The sequence below is a fragment of the Triturus cristatus genome, chromosome 5_1, assembly GCF_964204655.1.
Source record: "Triturus cristatus chromosome 5_1, aTriCri1.1, whole genome shotgun sequence".
NCBI classification, from domain to species: Eukaryota; Metazoa; Chordata; class Amphibia; order Caudata; family Salamandridae; genus Triturus; species Triturus cristatus.
Window position 1 is genome coordinate 435,315,662 of NC_140587.1, and position 19,035 is coordinate 435,334,696.

At 44.9% G+C, this 19,035-nt stretch overlaps 1 protein-coding gene across 3 annotated transcripts in view; it reads left to right on the forward strand.

Annotated features, from left to right (window-relative positions):
- Positions 1-602: 602 nt before the first annotated feature.
- The window catches only part of MTERF3 (mitochondrial transcription termination factor 3), a 186,685-nt gene continuing 168,252 nt past the window's right edge, over positions 603-19,035 (forward strand). Inside the window, exon 1 of one of the 3 annotated variants that reach the window (XM_085605216.1) lies at positions 603-793. The gene's annotated coding sequence lies outside the window, so the exon portion shown is untranslated. Of the gene's footprint in view, positions 794-7,627; positions 7,877-8,284; positions 8,465-19,035 lie in introns of those variants that run through there. The other 2 variants (XM_085605217.1, XM_085605218.1) reach the window with 2 other exon arrangements.

Here is a 19,035-nt window from a genome sequence, read left to right on the forward strand (position 1 = left end):
AAAAGACTCATAATTACGCACTGTACCGCGTTATTTTTCTCTCTTCTTTCAGTAGTGTCAAGAAGATATGATTATTATTTATTATTATTTTGGAAAGACTAAAATAAAACGATTACACACAACGGGACTACCGCATACCGAAAGTCCCATTTCTATGTTTCAGAGCGGCGCGTGCGAGAACAACAAGAAAGAATAACATCTCTAGCTCTTTATCCAGGTCTTTAGTGGTTTAGCTATGTTGAAATAGATATGTATCTAACAGTCCGAAAATCTTTCGGCAAATCTTTACCGGAATAAAGCCTTACATACATTTAAAAATAGGCTAAACAGATTCCAGTACACTTTTCATAACACAATCCTAAAATACTTGAATACATAGAATTCCCTGAAATAAGTGTATATGTTTTTAAGTAGTGTAACAATGCATATGCAAATATCAACATACCACAAGTAGTTCACAAAGATATTTGAAAAAAATCTGGTCACAAGTTTTATGCTATTTTGTATCCATCACCGAAAAGCACATACAAATTAACAAGTGTCTGTCAAAGATGGCTGCTCCCTCCTCAGCACCTCTCATGTAGCAGGCACGTTTCCTTTTCATTGCATGGTAGACGCTGCTCGAAAATGGTCTGACAGCTCGGCGTTGCTGCCGGGTTCCCTCAAGTTGCACCGTTCACCTCTGGCCCAGGAATAGCGTTAATCCCTTTCCATCTACTCCGGGCTGCAGGAGGGGACACGCCGTTCTGTGCCGTTGTAAAGGTTATTAATGGGGATGGTGGGGGCATAAAAGGTGAGTGCCGATACTCCAGTGCCATCATACGAACAGTTATCATTAAATCATTAGATGTGCTAGCACTTCATACAGCACCTGTATGGCGTAGTGGTTAGTCGCAGATTATTATTTTTTTTATCAGATATTTATTGTATTTCATAAGGCGCCAGTGTTTCTAGCATTTAACAGCATGTTGAAGCAAGTGGGCCACGTTTTCGTGACCTCCGGATGTTTGATCGACACCAGTCGTACGATCCGCATCTATCTCGTATGTAGGGCTCCCATTTGTTTTTTTCCCAGTTGCATAGTTTTACGTAAATCGCGAACCAGATGACCATTTGAAATGTATTCGTGTGAGCAGTTACTACACAGGTGACCAGGCTGGCGGAACTCTTTAAAGTCGTATCAACAAAAACACAAATGGAGGGAATTGCTTATTAGCAGTTTTGTTTAGCGCAGGCAAGTAAGACCCAAAGGGTGGCAGAATGCATCACGAAAGAGCAGCGTCATACAAGAAAGTTTAGATGGAGTGGCCCTCCAAGTGATTTTCTCATCAAGCATGCTGGTGATAGGTCCGATTGGTTAGCAAACCCGCAATAAGAGTAAGAGCAGGTCTCCAATTTTAAAGAAACAAGTCTAGCAAAGCAAGCTATTTTCTTATTTCATGCTGGATAGATAAAGCTGCTCTTGCAAGTTGTAGTACATGTTCTGGGTTTTCTCCTTGTTGAGATTGCTCTGGGCTTGTGGAATGTTCTTATCACTATGTTCTATGTTGCTTCATGGTTCTGTGTTCTCTCCGTTGGCAGTTGCGTTTGGCTTCTGCTGTGGAGAGTCCGCTCTTGTGTTCCTGTGTAACTTAATAAAGCAACCTTAAGAAGAAACCCGTTGTGGACCTGCTTCTATTTACAACAATTTTGGCGACGATTTCTTTCATCAACCCACGCTTGGCACTACTGCCTTTTGGTCTTCATTACAAGAGCGGAACATCTCCACACCTCTACCCTCCAATATCGATCCTGCTGGGCTGTCTCTTGTCTTGGTGAAAACTAACAGATGAGCTTTCCTAACAGATGAACTTTCCTGCGCGATCAGCTCTCTGCCTTCGTTAGTCTTCCCACGGATCGTGTTTCGCGTCAAGCGCGAGGGAGAGTCAAACCCGTAAGAAACGATTCGCTTTGCAGAAGCTTCGGACTGAGTCCAACTTGCGTGGAAACACTAGCGACTCACCTTTGGGCCTCGTTCTGGTTGCTGTGTCCATCGGCGTGTCAGTGACAGTTGGTGCTGCAGGAGCTCCGCTACTCCCGAAGGTTTCCCTCTTCTGATGACATCACGGAACCTTCGACGCTGCGTGGCTCACGGCAAGAATCCTCTGACTCACAGTAGAGCTTTCAGGTTTTGCTCAGCTGTCATCAAGCGTCTAGTTACGCTCCCACGTCTCTACGTCATCGACGTGGCGGCCATCTTTGTTTAGTTCTGTTTCCATGACAATACCTCTTCTGTCAGTCTCCGAGCTACGGAACTCGGTTTTCTTGCGGATTTGGACAGCGTTTCGTTTCGAGAAGTGACACACGTGTCGTGTGTCTCATCCCACTGTCTACTCACCTGGTGTACCGAGGATTTACTATAATTCAGGTACTGTCTTGCTGCCTTGCAGTGTTTTCCTCTCTCATTACAGACTTCAGTTCGCCTAGCCTAGGGCTTAGTGTGGTCAGCCATGACAAATGAGAATCCATCTATTGTTCTTCCTCCTAGTTTCTTGGCCCTTCCAGGACAACCTAGCATCTCTTGGGATGATTGGTTTCCCATGTTCGATAACTATTTAGATGCTTTAGATGCGCAGGAATATTCTGCAAAACGCAAAAAAGCACTCTTACTGGGTTCTTTGGGCAAAGAAGGTCAACGCATTTTTCGCTATTTACCTCAAGCACTACAAGCTAATGGGCAACCTGTTCCTGACGAGTATAAAGAGGCTATTTGTAGGCTCGAGGTAAGATATGCGAAGGAGGAGAACTTAGTCATGAATAGATACAGATTCTACACAAAGAGTCAGAGATCAGGAGAATCAATCGATGACTTTGTTGCCAGGTTGAGAGAGATGTCAGTGAAATGCAAGTTTGGTGGGATGACGGATGAACTTATCAGGGATCAACTTATTGTACAGTGCAATAACAAGAAGATCCAAGAACGGCTGTGGGCGGCGAAAAATCCTAACCTACAGACTGCCATAGAATTAGCCAAAATTGTGGAGGAGTCTCAAGGGTGTATGAAGGAACTTGAAAAGAAGAGTTCTGGTGATGTCAATGAAATTTCTTGTCAAGAATGCTCAGAACAAACTTACTCTTCTGGAGAGCAGGTTGACATAGCTGCGGTGAAAAACAAGAAGTTTGTCAAAAAAGTTCCTTCCGTCAAAAATCCCACTACTCAGAAGTCGCCTGTAACGCGTATGTGTAATAGGTGTGGCAGCACTGTTCATCCTTCAGATTCCAAGTTTTGTTTTGCAGCTAAACAAGAATGTTTGAAGTGTGGTCGGGTGGGTCATTATGCGAGAGTTTGTCGTAGCAAACCTCGTTCTTCTGTAGCTTCTGTGGATAATGGGGTATTATTCGATGAAGAAGGCCACAAAATTTTAGTCGTTGATGGTGACTCATCTGTGGTGCTGAGTGACAAGCGCAAAGTCAGGCCTAAGGCACTTTTCACCATAGATGGCAAAGAAATTCACTTAATGGTGGATACAGGTTCAAGGTACACCATTATTCCACATGATCTTTTCCTCCTCAATTGGGGTACTAGGCATCTTTTACCTAAAGACATTTCCCCGGGTGGATATCAGGGCGAGACCATTGATATTTTGGGGTACTTCAATGCATTCATTATTTTCTCTTTCAGGAACATACATGGGAAAGTTTATGTCTCTAGGTCTGGCCCGGCAATTCTGGGTTGGGTTCACCAGTATGACTTGGCAATTATCGTCAATCCCCGTGCTTCACCACAGGTGATGATAATTGAAGATAACGAGTTGGAGAAAATTTTGGGGGATGCTAGTGCTGTATTTAGGGAAAGCTTAGGTCAACTCAGAGGGTATTCTCATCGAATTGTTCTGAGGGAGCATTCCATCCCAGTGCAGCACAAGGTCAGGCGTGTCCCGATCGTTGTTAGACAAGAGGTTAAGAACATGATCGATGAGATGTTAGCTTCTGGAGTGATTGAACCAGTGGAAGCCTCACCCTGGGTTTCTCCCATAGTCGTCACAAAGAAATCGGACGGCAAGCTCCGTTTTTGTGTTGATTTGAGATCTTTGAATGATTGTGTGGTTGCGGACACCTTTCCCCTTCCCAACATTTCTGAATTGGTCACTACTCTACATGGCGCTAAGGTGTTTTCAAAGTTGGACCTCAGAAGCGCTTACCACCAGATTAACTTACATAAGGACTCTAAGCATTTAACTGCCTTCATTACACCTTTTGGCACGTTTCAATTTACTCGCTTGCCTTTTGGGCTCAATTCAGCTGCTAGTGTGTTTCAAAGGATGGTCTCTGACCTCCTTGAGGGAGTTGGAAATACTGTCTACTTTCAAGACGACATTTTGATCTATGGGCAATCAGTGGAGCAACATAATGTCACTCTCAAGATAGTGTTAGACAGGCTTTTGGTGGCTGGCTTGACTTTGCGCAAAGATAAGTGCAAATTTTTGTCTGAGCGTGTAGACTACTTAGGGTACACCATTAGTGCAAGTGGGGTGAGTCCGAAGGAGGATCTGTGTAGAGCGATTCGCTCTGCTCCACAACCTCAGGATAAAGATCAGTTGCGGTCCTTCATGGGGCTTATCGAATATTATGCTAAGTTTGTTAAGAATTTTTCTGACAAGACTGCATGTTTGAGGTCACTGCTGAAGAGAGGTGTGGGCTTTGTGTGGTCTTCTGAGGTACAAAAGTCTTTTGAAGCTATCAAAGGTGAGATTTGTGAGGCAAAGGTTCTTACCCCGTTTGACATTACGAAGAGTTCCGTGGTGACGGTGGATGCCAGTGCCACCGGTCTGGGGGCTATGCTTTCGCAGATCTCTGGTCAGGATGAACGTACTGTTGCTTTTGCGTCTTGAACTTTAACCGATGCTGAAAGGAATTACTCGGTTATCGAAAGAGAGGCTCTGGCAGCTTCATGGGCAGTCGAACATTTTCGAACTTACCTGTGGGGTTTAAAGTTCGTGCTCAAAACCGACCATAAGCCTCTCATTAAGATTCTCTCTCCGGGTGGGACGGGTAAAGGCTCGGCTAGATTGGCTAGGCTTGCTTCCAAGCTTCAGGAATTCCAATACACTGTCCAATATATTCAGGGATGGAGGAACACTCAGGCTGATTGCCTTTCAAGGTTGTCGCTAGATTGGAAGACTGTAGGAGCTCCGCCCTCATCTGAAGATGATATTGCGGTTGCTTCTGTTGAAGATGCTGTGTTTGTCGGGGAAGGTGTTTTTCAAGCTGTTGATTGGGAGCGTGAGATGTCGGCTGATGTTACGTTGCAAGAGGTCATTAAGCTTATCAAGCTTGGTTCTAGGAGGGAGAGTACTGTTTCAGTTTCGGTACGTCCTTTTCTAAAAGTTTTGGAGGATCTTTCTCTTATCTCGGATAATTTAATTGTCAAAGGTGAAAGGTTTGTACCTCCCGGTGGTTTGAGAAGGAAGTTGTTGGCTCTGGCCCATGAGGGCCATTTGGGCCAAACTCTCACACAACGTCGGTTGAGAGATAATTTCTGGTGGCCGGGTATGGACGCACAGGTGGTGGATTGGGTGGTAAATTGTTCTACTTGTAAGGAGGGCGAAAAGAGACTTAAGGTTGGTCCCAGCTCCTCTCAGACTCACATACAGAATCCTGGTTCACCGTGGCACAGTATTTGTTTGGACTTTATTGGTCCAATGGGTGAACTTCATGAGAAGGACAGGTATGCTATTGTGGTGGTTGATGTGTACTCTAAATGGTTGGTGGTGGAATTCTCTAACAACATTACTACTGAAAGGACTATTGTTTTTTTGAGTGGTTTGTTTAGAGATGAGGGTCTACCGTCGGTGCTCATCACGGACAATGGTACCCAACTCACCTCTGTGGAAATGCAGTCTTTCCTTAAGGGTTGTGGTATTGCTCACCATCGTACCTCTCTGTACAACCCTCAGGGCAATGGGATGTGTGAAAGGGCTAACAGAGTGGTGAAGGGCATTATTCAGATGGCTTCTTCTGAGGGTCTCATTGTTAGGAAGATGGTTGATGAGATGTTGTGGGCCTATCGCACTACATCCTTGGTAGAGGGGCATCAGTCACCTTTCCAACTGATGAGAGGGCGCACGCCTGGTTCCAAACTTGTTCCTGCTTGGATGAAGCGGGTTGTGTCTTTGCAAAAGAACCCCACTTCTGTTGTTTCTTCGTCCACTCGGCGTCCTTTTCGGGTGGGTGATTTAGTTAAGGTCAAGAGTGGTAGAATTGCAAGAGGGTTGTCTAAATTCAAGGGACCTTTTACTGTGAAGAAGGTCTTGGATCATTGTGTCATCTTGAACAATGGGGAGTGCTGGAACTTTAGACGTGTGGCTCTTTATGAAAGGGGTGTGTCTCTGGCCAGTGGGTGTGAACCTTCTTCGGCGGAAGATAACAGTGGTTATCTTTTGGCGCCCTTGCCACATGAATCTAGCTCGGTGCCTCTTGCTTCCCATGTGGTTGGTGGGTGGGGGGATTCTAGTTCTTCTGGTGTTCACTCTGTTCCAAATTCTCTTCCTCTTCCTTTGCCTTTGCCACAGAGTCGGGTTCAAAGGTTTAGAAGGGCTCCTGTTTATTTGCAAGATTTTGTGTGTTAAGTGTTTTTTTTTCTTTTCTTTTATTAGAAAGAAAGAAGATGTGCAGTACATGTTCTGGGTTTTCTCCTTGTTGAGATTGCTCTGGGCTTGTGGAATGTTCTTATCACTATGTTCTATGTTGCTTCATGGTTCTGTGTTCTCTCCGTTGGCAGTTGCGTTTGGCTTCTGCTGTGGAGAGTCCGCTCTTGTGTTCCTGTGTAACTTAATAAAGCAACCTTAAGAAGAAACCCGTTGTGGACCTGCTTCTATTTACAACACAAGTCTAGTTGTCCCAATGTTCATGAAATGGGACCTAAACATGCTAACACAGTAATGTTATTTAGATATGTAATATAGGCCCATATGCTCCTTATTTCCTATTTATGTATGATGTTTGCAGGTAAAGTTGGAATATGCGACCTGCGTTTTATTTCTATGCATACTCTTCTCAAGTATACTTGGTCTTGTTGACTGTCTGCAGGTAGCACAGGTGTAAGTATTGCAGTATTAAAATATTTGCACATGTAATTTGCATCTGTGAAGAAATCCCTTCACAGAACACTGAAATATGTATCATGTTTACACACTTACTCCAACTTTATGTCAAAGTACATTCATGTGTGCAAATAGGATGGGGAAATTATTATGAATGAGATGTAACTCTGTGGATGTTAATCCGATTCCCAATAGGGATTCCTGTGCCCTTACATAAGAAACTACTATTGGAGAATCCACCCCACCTGGAGATAGTTGATTTATAGAAAGAAAATTAAAACATCTTTTTGCAAATCTACTAACCCTAATCATGGATTTTATTCAATGTCTGAAATATACTTATGTTATAATTGACTTGTGTCTTTCCTTTCTCTGGCTGGGTCTTCCCTGCTGCTCAGCTAGTATGAGTGTTAGAATTCCGGAAGACCTCAAGGAATGTTTGAGTGCCTGGCTTGTGTGTGGAGTGTGTTGTGATTGCATCACAGTTTGTCCCCTTTCTCCACCCGTACCCCACTCCCGTCATCAGCTGAGCGTTCTAGAATGTTGACAGACGCCAGCTGCTGACCTGCCACCCCAGACGCGCCTCCTGTCAGCTCCCTTTCTCCTCATGCTGTGTTGGCATCCAGTTCAATAAATTACTTTCCACCGCAATTTCCTTTCTGCTTATACTTTACAAGTTGGCGACGAGGGCCAACACAGTGGAACCTGCGTGCCACCCTCGGTTAAAGGAAGCAATTTTGACTGAGAAGTAAAAGAATTTGCCTTCGAGGGACTTTAAACAAAAGTTTTACAAGGTGAGATATAGCGTTAAGGAGAATGAATTAGGAGGAGGGTAATGAGGAATGGGGAGAGTAGGAATTAAGTACTCTGAAGAGTTTCCTCCGACTCGGTGTTCATGAAAACTAATTTGCTGACTGAAAACAAACTCATCCGTTTGAGTGCACATGATGAAATGACATGCATAAATGACAGGGTTCTAGAAGCTATCGCAGCGGAAAAGTAAATGAATGACAGTGCGCACTGCTAACTGAAAAATGCAAATCTGTCAAGTTCCAACCGTCAGATAGCAACTCTCATCTATCACCGGCATCTGAAGCAACTGTCAGCTGGCATTGACTCAGTACATCGACCACGCACGGCGGCCATCTTAAAGGTATGAATTCACTGCATTATATGAATCGCGCACCATTCTTCCTGACTACAACGTGATTCACGAAGCATTCAAGCCGTCACAGACTAATCCTACACAGCGATCGTCAGCCATCTGTAATAAAACAAAAATGAACAGTGCTGCAGCATAAGCGCTTCAAGTCAAAGGCACAAGGAACGTTCATGAAGGAGAGTGGCAATCAACGCTGATTGGCACAGCACAAAGTAAAAAGGTATTACTCCCACGTTATTACATGGTTTAACAGCTGCTCTTACACCAGCTGAACAAAAACTATTTAGACACATCAACTATAATCTGTTTGAACCCCCTTCCCCGTTCAAGAGCAAACTATTCATTCAATAGACTTTAAAAATGGCTACAGGGTATTTGTTAAATTTGGCTCCACCTGCATCATTCTTAGCAGGGGGAGGGGAACCCCCCATCAAATGGGAAGAATGGAGAGAGCATTTCACAAACTTTATAGAAACTATTGAGGATGAGGAAGACTTAAAGGCAGAACGTAAATACAAACTTTTGATGCACTGTTTGGGCGCAGGTAGAATAAAGGTCTTCAAAAGGATAAACAAGAAAGCGAGGGCTGCAGATGAGGGGGATGTTTATACAAATGCTATAGATGATCTAAATAGCTATTACAAACCCACAGTATGTGTAGGAGTGGACAGGTATAGGTTCTTCCATAGGAAGCAGGGCCAGAATGAGTCTGTAGATGACTTCGTTGTGGCATTAAAGAACCTAGCCATTACATGCCGATTTGGTGACTTACATGATGAATTTATCCGGGACCAAATTGTAATGTAGGGCTCCAACGCTGACATTCAAGACAACTTGTGGGCCAAGGGAGAGTATCTGCTTCAGAATGTAATAGATATTGTAAGAAGGGCAGAACTGACTAGCAGATGCGCTAAAGCCGTGATAGCAGAAAGTAAAGAAAGGAAAGAGGAGAATATTGTTGCCAGAGTGGAAGTGAGGAAACCCAAGGAAGGTAAATCCTCTTACAGAGACAAACCCAAAACTTACTCTAAATTTGAAAAAGAGAGTAGCACCAATAGAAAATGTTACAGAAGCGGCAGTTCAAATCACTTAGCCAATGACCGAAATTGCCCGGCCAAAAAACACAGATGCTTCTTTTGTGGTGTCATAGGCCATTTTCAAAAGGTATGCCACAAAAGACCACCCAAAACTGTGAAATATATTGAGAATGAGAATAAAACTAGTTCAAATTTCTCAGATGAGGACGAAATGAACATGTTCGTACTCAACATTGATGATGTCTGTGTTCTAGACGTAGAAGGAAATGATGAGGGGTAAGTCAAGAAAAAAACGATGTGTGATATGTGCATTGGTAGTGTAAATGTGTCTATTGTAGCGGACTCAGGCTCACCATATACTATCGTAAACGCAAAGGTGTGGAAAGAGAAGTTTCTTGCCAAACTGGGCGAACAGTTGGAACCCCCAGACATCTCAATGAAAACATTCACCGGTGAGCCCATCGACTTGGATGGGTTTAGGAGACTGAAATTCACATTCAAAGGGAGAGAAGCCCTATGCAAACTTTACATATCAAAGTCTGGTCTATTAGTACTGGGCTGGCTGGACCAAGGGAAGTTGGGCATTGTTCTAAACCCTAACAGTGAAGAGCCAGTTCTCGTGGTTGAGAGTGAAGAAGGAATTGGCAAGGAGGTCAAACGCAGATTCCCCAAGGTGTTGACGGAATCAATCGGTCATTTTGAAGGTTTTGAGCATACAATTTGTGTTAAAAAGGGTGCCATCCCTGTGATACATAAAGTTAGAAACATTCAAATTCTCCATTCGAGAAGGGGTAAAAGAACATTTGGAAAAATTACTGCAAGATTACATTATTGAGAAAGTTGAATCATCTGAATGGGTGGCCCCCATGGTGGTAGTAAAACGCCCCAATGGGCGTTTGAGATTATGCATTAACCTCCGTGATCTCAACGAGAGCATCCTCGTGGACCAATACCCACTCCCACGAATTAATGAGATGCTGGCTTGTACTAAGGATATCAAATTTTTCTCAACTATAGATCTAAAGGCAGCGTATCACCAGATCCCCTTGCACCTTGATAGCAGAAGCCTGACCACGTTTGTCACCCCCTTTGGGTGTTTCCGTTTCAAAAGAGTCCCATTTGGATTAGCATCAGCTGCAGCCATGTTCCAGAGACTGATGCAAGAAACATACAAGGGGGTGGATGGCATTTTAATAGTTCAAGACGACATACTGGTCATGGGCAAGAGTAAAGATGAACATGACAGAAAATTGATGCAAGTGAGATCTTGGAAAACAAAAACCTCATCGCCGAATACAACAAATGCAAATTCGCACGCACTGAAGTTACCTACCTGGGTCACTCTATCTCAGATTCGGGAATCAAACCAAAAAAAGAACTCCTTGACGCCATATCCAACGCACCTAAGCCCAAAAACAAGGACAAACTTCACTCTTTCCTGGGCCTCATAGAATTTTACTCAAAATTCATTGACAGGTTCTCATCAAAGACTTTTGATCTAAGACAGTTACTGAGAAATAAAAACAAATTTGTTTGGTCTGAAGAATGCCAGAAGGCATTTTTCACGCTAAAGAACGACATTTGCGCCGCACCACCCTTGCAAGGATTTGATCCATCATTGACTAGTATTGTGACAACAGGTGCAAGTGGAAAGGGTTTAGGCGCTGTGCTAACTCAAAGAGACTTGAAGGGCAAGGAAAGCACCATTGCATTTGCCTCACGTTCACTCACACCAACAGAAGAAAAGTATTCTGTCATTGAACGTGAGGCCCTGGCATGTGTATGGGGTTTGGAGCACGTCCGACAGTTCGTGTGGGGCAGCAGAGTAATTTTAAGAAGTGACCACAAACCCCTCACCAGGGTTTTAACCACCAAGGGACTGCATGCAGCATCTCCAAGACTAGCAAGACTGTTTGATTATAATTATGAGGTGCAATACGTACCTGGTGTTAAGAATGTTGTTGCGGATTTCCTGAGCAGAATGCCAGTTCTAGCCCAAGAAGCTAGTGGAGAATCGAATGAAAGATTCTGGGTTGCCAGTGTGCATGATGAACTACATGGCATTTCACTAGAAAAATGGATGTCTGAGCTTAGCACAGACCAGACGTTGAGTACGGTGTGTGGTATGGTAATGAATGGATGGCCAGTTAAAAAAAATGTAAAGAAGGAATTGTCGCCCTATTGGGAAGTGAAGGATGAACTCTCAATCGAAGAGGGATTACTCCTAAGAAGTGGCAAGGTTATTCCTCCCACCACCCTAAAACGTACCATACTAGAACTATGCCATGAGGGACACTTGGGCATCGGTAAGACAAAGAGCAGAATAAGGAATCTGTACTGGTGGCCAGGTGTGGATCTAGCAACCGAGAGAATGGTAAGAGACTGCGTACAGTGCAACAATTCTGACAAGTCCAAGGTCACGTACAGGCCTCCACTCCACCCCTTACCATCTCCCAACATGCCATGGGAAAGGATAGGGATAGACATCTTGGGACCCATTTCGGATCAAGGAGAACAAATCCATGCATAGTGATTATTGATCACTTTTCTAAGTGGCCGGAAGTAGGGTTCGTTAACAAAACTGATACACAGAGTGTGCTGCAATTCCTTGATGAGGTGTTCATTAGAGAAGGGCTACCTAAATGTGTTGTCAGTGACAACGGCCCAAAGTTTACCTCTGAGTTGTTTGGCAGCTACTTGAAGAGAAATAATATAGCACACAAGACCACCTCCGTGTACCATCCATCTGAAAATGGTGCCGTAGAAAGGTTTAACAGGTTCACCAAGGGAATTTTGCAGCTTGCCACCACCAACAACCTAGCGTGGAGAAATGAGATAGGCAAGATATTGTGGGCGTATCGCATAACTCCATGCTGTAGTACAGGGCATAGCCCATTCGAGTTAATGAGAGGAAGGACACCTATGTCTAAGGACAATGTCGGCTGGCAAACAGCCGCCAAGAGGGCAGACTGGTCGCCTGACACAGTCAAACAACATTTGCAAAAGACTCGGGTAGATAGTAAGAACCACTACGACAGGAAACATAGCTGCAAACCAGTGGCGGCTGGTCTTAAGGGGCGTAGGGGGTGTTGCCCACCTACCAGCATCGGGGAAAGCTAAAAGGAGAGAGAATGGACACCAATTGAGCAGTTTAAAGAAGTGCTCACTGCTTGGTGCTCCCCGTAAACGGTAAAACTTGAAAGTTAAACTATGTAAAAAAAAATATATATTTTTTTACTTACTTTGTCTCGGAGTCTTCCTGCGCAATGTGCGCATGTGCAAAAGCTGGGCGGGAACTATTCCTCGCCCTCGAGACACAAGCGAGGAGGCGGGTGACATCAGCCTTGTGGGAGTGGCTGAATAAAGCGGCATGAAATGGGTTTCAAATAGGGCGATAATGAATTGGCCCAGGGCGCGGTCAGTGGAGCGCCATTCAGGGTAATGGGAAGGGGCAGGGCTGGCTCAGAGTGCACTGAGTGCAGGGGGTGGTAACAATTGCAGCACTCGTTTCGCCTCCGTAAATTATTAGGCTATTAGGGAGTGGCTATCCATTTAGTTTTAGTTTGGCAGGCAGTTCCTATTACCGGAAGGGGTGTGTTTGTTGCTGGAAAAAAAAGTAGCCTGCAGCCGTGGTTTCAAACGACACATGTGCAGGTAAGCCTTTTCCCTTTTTTGAACCCCAGGACTCGGCAGACCTGCTGTTGAAAATGCTTGTAAGGCATGCTGGCACTGGCTTCCTGCGTTAGTTTGGATACTTTTTTCGTAACCGAAGCAGCAAGCGAAAGTCTTGCCAAGATCACACTGTGTCTAGTGGTTGTGCTGTGCTATTTGAGCTATAAGTGCTCAGGATCACACCGCGAGAGAAAGGGCTGAACTTAGAGATGAGTGGGGAGATAAGGCGACTGCTCCAGTATCACTACGTGTCAGGTCATATACGTAAGAATACTGCGTGAGCGTTACCCAAATCGGAGCTTACCTCGGTGTGTTGTATTGTTAATTGCATTTATATAGGGCTTACTACATGTGATTCGAGGACATTAAATGTGTTTATTTTTAAGATCTGCATGTATCTTGGAACACACGACTGGCACGCTGGGCGCCGATCTGTCGAGTGTCCAGTGAAGGAGTGTGATCTGGGCACGGAAAACAGCCCTCAGTAATGTATTGTGATTGGATGTATATAGCGGTTACTGTCCCTGACGAGGAGTTTAAGCGCTTGCCAAGAACCTGCAAATATCCGTGCTACAAATTCATCCCTGAAAAACAAATCTATTTTTAGCTTTGTGAAACGTTTCCAGCCAAGAATGGTGGCATTTGCCAGCTTCCAGGAATTTTTAATAAATAGATATTTTTTTCCCTCATTATTGCTGCACGTGGGCGGGGTAGTACTTCACAGTAGCCCTAGTGCCCGGTTCCCAGGCAGATCTTGGTCTGCCTCACCAGTGGGCGACCAGGCCATTCTGGCAGCAGGCAGCTGAGGCTGAAGGGTGCCAGGGAGCGCATAAATGGCAGGGCAGTGATGAGGGGCACCGCTGCGTCTGCTCGAAACCTAGTGTTAGAAAAACACGGGTTTCAAATATTTTATCCTAATTTGATTTGAGAAAAGGTTTGACCCGCTATAGCTATAATGAAAATCAGGGTTGGTCAGAAAATGTAGTGCTCTAAAACAGAAGGCACGTTTCAACATTTAAAATTATTATTTGCCACACAAGGAAGAACAAAGTGTTTAATGAAAACCACGCCACATACCAACAGCAATAGGAGGTTTTTTTTACACAATAAAACACATAATTTTCATACTTAAATCAGGCCATCATCCACTTCCATGGACCCAACATTTAAGACATTTGCAGTACCACCCACCACCCCCCAAAAAATGTAATGGTGTACAGTAGGCATAATGAAACATTTAAAAATAGTGAATATATACACCAGTCAGTAAAATGCAGACTAATCAGAAGGGAACTGTGTATATCTTTCCAATAACATTTGCACTGTTGTAGATCTCACAGGACCCTTTACCTTCTGTGCCTAATTGAGCATAACATTAATGTTAAGATTAACTGTTGTCCACTTGCACATTTTGCTGCTTAGAAATGTACACCTGCATTTTCTTGTACTGCAAAATGTTTCCCCCCTTAGGTTGCTCGCCATGTTGCGTGCTGCCACAAATTTTACGCCTCACCACTTACAAATGTCACCTGCAAACCTGTACAAGTGTCTGCGGGTGATATGGTTCGTGTGAAGTTTATCGGACTCGTAGCCAAGGGGCAAAATAGATACTCACAACCACTCGAGGTAAAGAAAGTGTTCTGCAACTCGGCTTTACTCAGCGATGGTAGAGTGTGGCATTTCTAAAGATTAGCCCCAGGCAAATACAGCAGCACGTGTAGAGATAATGAAGATGTGCGCAGAACCGTAGGAGGTGGAGGAATGGATTTGTGTGATGATGATGAAGACAAAATGGATGTGGCAAAGGGCACACAGGGTTCAGCCTCCTCTAGACGCAGCGAGTGTTTTCCTGACCGGAACATTGTAGGGGCTGATCCTGAGGGTAGCCAGAGTCCATACTCCACTGGTTGCGGTGAGCATGCACCGGTTGGTGTAAGTGTAGAACCATCTAGAACGAGATGTGATTGCAGGGTTGTGCCGCCGAGCAGACTCAATGACTTTATTTGTGACTAATGGCTTAACCATGCTTTGTTGCTCCTGAAGGAGGAAGATGTGTTGTGATTGCATCACAGTTTGTCCCCTTTCTCCACCCGTACCTCACTCCTCACTCCCGTCATCCGCTGAGCGTTCTGGAATGTTGACATATGCCAGCTGCTGACATGCCACCCCAGACGCTCCTCCTGTCCGCTCCCTTTCTCCTCATGCTGTGTTGGCATCCAGTTCAATAAATTACTTTCCACCGCAATTTCCTTTCTGCTTATACTTTACAGAGTGTCAGTTGATGGCAGGCAGGCTGAGCGGCAGGGAGGCTGCTCCTGGAGGGGTTATTCCATTTACCTATCTTCTAATGAACTTACCTTGTAACTAAGTTTAAATAAATCAAACCTGTTTTATATACCTGGCTTCTGGACCTTCAATTTACCACATTTGGCGACGAACTTGAGCAACCTACGCATTGAAGAAAGACTGTGTTTAAAGGAGCTAAGGAACTATTGGAACTAAGGACTATACTAAAGACATTGCAAAAAGGAAAAGGAAACTTAACGGAAATGCCCTGGTCAGCCCCACTAGTGTCCCACATCATCTGGACAGCCTGCAGCCCAGGGCGTTTGACCTTCTACTGCTGGGTTTTGTGCAGCTACTGTGGAGATTGCTACAATCCTTGGAGGAGTTGCTCTTGCCCAGCTGTTCTTTCTACAGTCATAGGACAAGTTGCTAATTTGGTCTGGCAGTAGAAATTGGTGCTTGGGAATTGGCACCAGCGATGTGTGCTAGACAAACCAGCACCCCTGTGAGGCTTTACACTTGGAAAACTAGGCAGAGTCTGGTAGGAGTTTGACAAGCGGATGCTATGTGTTAACTTGCCTGTTGCCCGTGAGAAACCAGAAGTGTCAGTGTGTCCTGATACGCTCAGGAAGTGTGTTGTTTCTTCACTGCAACATACAGGGGTCATTTTGAAGTGTTCTGGTGAAGACCGACACTCCTAGGAGCCGTTACGCTACTTTTAAGAGACAGATGATGCATATGAACCTGCGGCCTGTGTGAAGCTGGAAGTGTTCCAAGATTCAAGTGTTGCGTGACTTCGAGCAGATTTCATATGCCACCATTGAGCAGGTACTGTGTATTGAATCTTGACTTTTGGCGTTTTTACCCCCAAATTTTTTTAAAACAGTGCGCGAGTCGGTTGATGCGCTTAATGCTTACCTGTTTGCTTCGATGGTCACAAGGAGTTGCTCTGTGGCCATTCTGACGTCTGTGGGAGCTTAGCTGCTTCTAAGGCGCTCCCAGCACTAATGTGCCGAGAGCCACCCGGTGCAGCATACGCTGCGTGCCGCCATTTTATGTTTGACGTTACTTGCATGTATTTCACTCGCGTCGTGGATACAGAAGTCACCATCTCCAGTATTCAGCCAGTAAGAGACTGACCCACCAGCCGATGGAAGTTGAAGAGCAGTGCTTCTGTGGTAGAGTCCAATCGAGCTCGTCAGAAGTTTACAGGTGCCAAAGCCATTTCTTCAGACATGTTTTTGGAATGGAGTCTGATGCGGAGTATTAAACAAAGTCACGCCTTCAGCAGCTGTCTGGCAGTAACTCTATCAGCTCTGCAGATCTATTTGCAGAAGATGATGCGACCGATGGAGTTGGATCCCTGGGCAGGCATGTGTTTCCTGCTCTGAAACACATGGAAGACCCTTTCACTTTGTATCAGGACCTCGGGTGAGAGATCGCTGCCCTGAGTAAGAGACTTCATTTTTAGCCATTTAATTCCTGTGATATTGTTTTGTGGGGGTGGTTGCAGGGTGGTGAGTTTTGAGGTGTTGTGTCCCCATTATGTGTAGGTTGTGGGGCTGAAAGTGCTCTAGTTTTGCCTTCATAGAAAGGTGTGTTCCTTGTTGCGGGGAGGTTGTGTGGTGGTGTAACTGAGTGCCCCAGTTCTGTTCCTAGGGTGGTGAGTGCCCTTTTGTGGTGAGGTTTTGGGAGCAGAGTGCCCCAGTTCTGTTCCTAGGGTGGTGAGCTATGTTCCCACTAACGTGCGCGCCTGAGCGCCCGCGCACCTTTAAGGCACCGAGAGCGCAGTGCCCCATGTGAAGCGCGCACACATTCTCATCGCCACCCGCGTTTAAAACGCGAGCGGCGAAAAACGGCAATTTACCGGTTGCCTGAGGCCTTTGTGAAAGGATTCCTGTTAATCCCAGTGCCCGTCATGCGCTGCAATTAACAGGAATACTTTCACAAATGCCCACAATCAGCACCCAGCCACGCTCTATTGAGAAAAGACATGCATCAAGTCCAACAGCACGACGTGTGCTTTACACATCGTGCTTTCGGACTTGCTTCATTTCTTTTCTAAATACAGCGCAGCTGGGTGCTGATTGTGGGCCATCGTGAAAATATTCCTGTTAATTGCAGCTCATGACGGGTGCTGGGATTAACAGGAATCCTTTCACAAAGGCCCAGTGGCATAGCTAGGGGGGGGCAGTCCGCCCCAGGCGGCACTATTTTGGGGGCGGACAAAGGCATTCAGATAAGGCTCGGCTTGCTTTCGTGGACGTTCGGCATGGGCAGAGAGGAATAGGACTCAGTCAATGTCATCTTCTTTTTTGTGCCTGCCGCTGTCCCCCCCCCCCCTCTCTTCCTATTATTCCCCCTCTTTCTGTCCTGCTCCTCACTTACTGAAAACCGTGACTTGAAGAAACGGTTTACAGCCTCTCTTACCTTCTTTCATTTAGTTGCTTCCCTGTGAAATGGATCCAAACAAGAAAAACACTCTTGCGAGAAATGCCCTTTTTCTGACATTTTTGTATTCCTAAGTGCAGCAGGATGGAGAGAACTAGAAGGTTTTAAATATGAAAAATAAATACATACCTAAATAAAGCAAGACAGTTGCAAAGTGGCCAGATTGGTTTTATTCACATCCAAACACATCAGCCTCACTTTACAGACTTTGCAGTGAAGCGCTACTTTTGTTTTCTCGTCTTTCTTTGAACAGCATTGTTGTCCGCAGGTGGGAAAGTGCACCATTCCTGGAGGGACTGCAATACCTGGTTGATGGGTGGATTGGAAAACAAAATGTGTACTATGGCTCTGTTTATGGATGTGGTCTTTTTAACCCATACTGCTTACGTTTTGTAAGGAAATAAGCAATAGACATTGAAACGGTTCCCTTCAGGGCCCTGTAGTCATGTCCTTAACTTTTCAGGTAAAACCACTCGCTGCTTTCTGAATAGTGAGTGAGAGATCGTTAAGGTAACCATGTTGTTTCTGCTTACATTTCACATGCTTTACTTAATCTTGCATTCCCTATGAGTGGTTGCTTTTACTTTTTTTTTTTAGGCCGCATATTACTCTTATCAAGTGCATAATTTGAATTGAGCCACATCCAAGTGTTTATAGAGGGCACAATTAGGTTGTAGCTGAAGGCAGTGCGAGTTTCTCTCAGTGGGGAAGTATGGTGTTCAGTGGGGGAGAGGATGTGGCACTATGGCCAGAGCTGTCGAATTTGGAACTGGGTTACTGGGTTCAGCCTTCATGACCAGTCCACCAGACCACTCTACTGAGGGAGCATATTCCCATGCTAGACCTAAGAAGGCCCCACTAGACCTTAGAAGGCTTGATGTCTTAGCACAAGCAGGTGTACCCTAGTGGTGTCAATTGTGAGTTAACCTTGAAGGCCTGTCCACCACAATCCATACTGAAGTTTATCTCCAGTCTTGCAGGCAGGCCTACGAAGCAGCACACCCTAGAGCAACAGTGATCCAGTCACTGTGACTCTGTCACTGAGGTCACATGAACCTTGAGCAGGTTAGGGTGGTGCGAACGGTGTGACCGCACTGGGTACCTATTTTGGGTGGGTGCGTAGTGTTTGCAAGTATATTATGGTTTAAAAAAAACTTGCTGCCTCCTTCCTGGCCTTCAGCAATTTTCAGAAACAATAAAAATGTCATGATAACTTCGGTGATTAATGTTCTTCCTAGAGAGAGATCCCAGTTTTGTCTAGTGGAAGGGTTGACTCCTGGAAAGGTAGCACAGAGGGTTAATGTGCCTGCTGCAAAGAGCATGTACCATGCAGATCACAAAGTGC